The 3,527-nt window shown below is 41.1% G+C and overlaps 1 non-coding gene across 1 annotated transcript; it reads right to left on the reverse strand.

Moving 5' to 3' along the window:
• Nucleotides 1-3,035: 3,035 nt before the first annotated feature.
• On the reverse strand, nucleotides 3,036-3,142 carry LOC116085579. The gene has a single exon (XR_004116654.1). It is a non-coding gene; the product is annotated as a U6 spliceosomal RNA (small nuclear RNA).
• Between the last annotated feature and the right edge of the window lie 385 nt (nucleotides 3,143-3,527).

Consider the following 3,527-nt stretch of genomic DNA (forward strand, 5'->3'; position numbering starts at 1 on the left):
ATTGGGAGGGGGTTTGTAAGGGAACAACAAAGAGTAAGATTGAATGCTTTTGCTTGATGTTTGTAACTCTTTTTTTTTTTAAGATTTATTTTATTTATTTTATGTGTCTGAGTACACTGTAGCTGTACAGATGGCCATGAGCCATCATGTGTGTGGCTCCTGGGAATTGTACTCAGGACCTCTGCCGGCCCGCTTGCTCCCGCCCCTCTCCCTCCTGTGTAATTCACTGTAGCTGTCTTCAGACACACCAAAAGAGGGTGTCAGATCTCATTATGGGTGGTTGTGAGCCACCATGTGGTTGCTGGGATCTGAACTCAGGACCTTTGGAAGAGCAGTCAGTGCTCTTACCCGCTGAGCCATCTCGACAGCCCCTGACATTTGTAACTCTTGTATCAAGTTACCACAGTAAGAGCCAAGATTTTAAGTTCTACTAAATATAAAACAAACAAACAAACAAAATCACTTTATATATTTATGTTCATTTAAGAAGATAATAGTAGTGATATATTATTTTGAAATATACAGTTAATACGTTTGAAGTTATTTAAAATTTATATTGAGAAAAATGTTTGTATTTTCAGTATTGCCATAGACAAGCATCTACACAAGACTGTTAAATTGATTGTTGTTTTATATCAAACAACTTTTACAATACTCATTTTTATTATTATAATATTTTATAAAATTCAAAGAATATGACAAAAAAAGATATTGTAGGTATTGAAGGGGGGTCTCTGGGAGGAGTTGGGGTACAAAAGAAAAAAAAAGAATGTGATTTAATTCTATTTACTTAAAGTATGTTTTTAAATGTTAACAAATTCAGATAAATTGAAATCATGTAACTTTTCTCATTACAATGCAATAAAACTTAAAAAATAACACAAATAACACAGAAAGAAATTAAAAAAACTGTAATTTAGAGAGGAAAAGAGTACTAGAATGCTAAAGATTGCAGCAATGTACTGAAAAAATATTTGTTAAAAGATCTTAGCATCATGATGACCTCCCTGATGGTGTGAGCTGGGGCACATACAGGAGATCTGAACCTGGTGGCCTTAGCCTGACCAACTCAGCTACTTCCCAGGCCTCGATCCAGGGCTTTGAGTTGGCCCACCCCAATATCTATCCCATCTATGAGCTGCTAGAGCATATAAAGGGGCAATGGTAGGATATCCGAGGGAAGTCTTGCTGGCAGCCCAGTATTGATGGTGCAGCAGAAGCCAGAGGCCTCGAAACAGACCAATGACTCTCTGCAATGAACATTTACTAGTAAAGATGTTTGGGCAAAAGGGTGTACTGTGTGACACATGGTGACACATGACAGTTTCTATTTTTCATTTTAATTTTTTATTTTCTTTTGGGGTATTGGTTACAAGGGTGGAGGGTAGACATGGAAGGACTTGGAAACGAATGGGATTGGGGTACATGATGTGAACTTCACAAACAATCAGTAAAAATTATGTTAAAAACAATGTCAGCCTCATGAATGAGAAATCTTCCACTCTGCAGTGAAACATCGGGAAAGGTGGCCTCAGAACAGGACTTCACCCAGCTAGAGCCCAGGCGGTTCTTGATCCTAGAAATAAGCTGCATATAAAACTGATGCAACTGTGGTCCAGAGAGCCAGGGTCCATGTAGGCTGGCAGCTGTTCTCAGTACTGCATTCCATATGGGATTGGTTTTGGAGGTGTGAAAGACTAAGATTCAGGGGATCATACATCCTTCCTCCACAGTTCCAGAGAAGCCAGGTGACATGTGAAAGGTGACAATGATCTCTCAGAGCCTCTGCACAGGGACCCTCTTCCACACAGCTCAGATCAGCTCTGATGCTATTCGTTGGTTCAGTTGGTCTCTACTTCTTCCAGGCAACTCTGTCTCAGAGTGTCTCACAATAGTCCTTACGGCTTATACATCCTCGGGGATTGAGGGACCCAGTAGATATTGTCAGTTTCAGGGACTTCCTGGAGCCTTTGACCTGTTGACTTCCTGAGCTGAGCTAGGTTTCTTGCAGGAAGGAACGCTTCAAGCCCTTTAGAGTATCCTGCCGTTAAGGAGCTTCCCTCTAAGATGGAAAAGGCTTTAATCTTGGAGGAAATGCTACACAACAGTTATCTTTTAGTTTCTTGTCTCCTCTCCCATCTTGGACTCTAATCCTCTGGAATTGTAAGTCAAATGAACATTTTCTGAAGTTGTTTTTGGTGTTGCTATGATAAATAGCAACAAAAATGTAATTATTACGCACAGCAAATGCTTTTCTATTCTAGACCCTTCAACTAATTTTTACCTCTATTTTGAAAGCTTTATTCCCGGAGGTTTATAACTATAGCTTAAAAAAAAAAAAAAACAAAAAAAAAAACCAAAAAACCACTTTGCATTTGGGAAAATTTCAAGAATTCATGAGTGAACTGTAAAACAAGTCTGTTTATTAACCCACTCATGAATACAATGTGGTTGGTTGTTTGTTGTTTTTTTTTTTTTTTTTTTTTTTTTTTTTGTTTGTTTGTTTTTTTGGAGCCAGGGTTTCTCTGTGTAGCCCTGGCTGTCCTGGAACTCACTCTGTAGACCAGGCTGGCCTCGAACTCAGAAATCCGCCTGTTTCTGCCTCCCAAGTGCTGGGATTAAAGGCGTGCACCACCACCGCCCGGCTGTAGTTGGTCTTTTTATCTCTATCTTTTCTCTGCTCCGTCTCTCTGCAGCAGGGCTTTGCTGTCCAGGCTATTCCTGGACTTGTGACAATGTTCCTTCCTAGGCTTCCAGAGTGCTGGGATCACATGCACACAGTATCATGCCTCCTTTCTCACCCACACTCTGTAAGTGCTGAGGCTGAAGGTCGGAGCCGCTACCCCTACCTCTTTTTTTTTTTGTTTTAAGCGGACTTGATGCAAGATTTATTATTGAACATGATTTGGTAGAGTATAGGAGAACACTGGAAGCCTTCAGGAATGCAGGGCTCTCCACTTATCCAGAAGACCACGATTGGGGATATATTTGATACCACAGCCATCAGGAATGAGCCGCTTCTCAGCAACCATGTCAAAAATATGGAACGCTTCACGAATTTGCGTGTCATCCTTGCTCAGGGGCCATGCTAATCTTCTCTGTATCGTTCCAATTTTAGTATATGTGCTGCCGAAGCGAGCACTACTCCTACCACTTACATTTACGGTTAGTGTGTGGTATGTGTGAATCACATAGTCACACTGTGGCAAATGATTTGTTTTTGTTTTGTTTTTCAAGTCAGGGTTTCTCTGTGTAGCCCTTGGACAAGGGCTTGGAACTCACTCTGTAGACTAGGCTAGCTTCGCATGTGGAAATACCAGAGATCCAACTGCCTCTGCCTCTTGAGTGCTGGGAATAAAGGCATGTGCCACCATTGCCTGGCTGTAATGATTTATTAATTGTTAAAGTCACAGTGACAATAGCAATTATGCTGACCAGTCAGAAAAGAGGAGAAAGGCTAGGCGGTGGTGGCGCATGCTTTAATCCCAGCACTTGGGAGGCAGAGGCAGGCAGATTTCTGAGTTTGA

Source organism: Mastomys coucha, unplaced genomic scaffold (assembly GCF_008632895.1).
Source record: "Mastomys coucha isolate ucsf_1 unplaced genomic scaffold, UCSF_Mcou_1 pScaffold9, whole genome shotgun sequence".
NCBI classification, from domain to species: domain Eukaryota; kingdom Metazoa; phylum Chordata; class Mammalia; order Rodentia; family Muridae; genus Mastomys; species Mastomys coucha.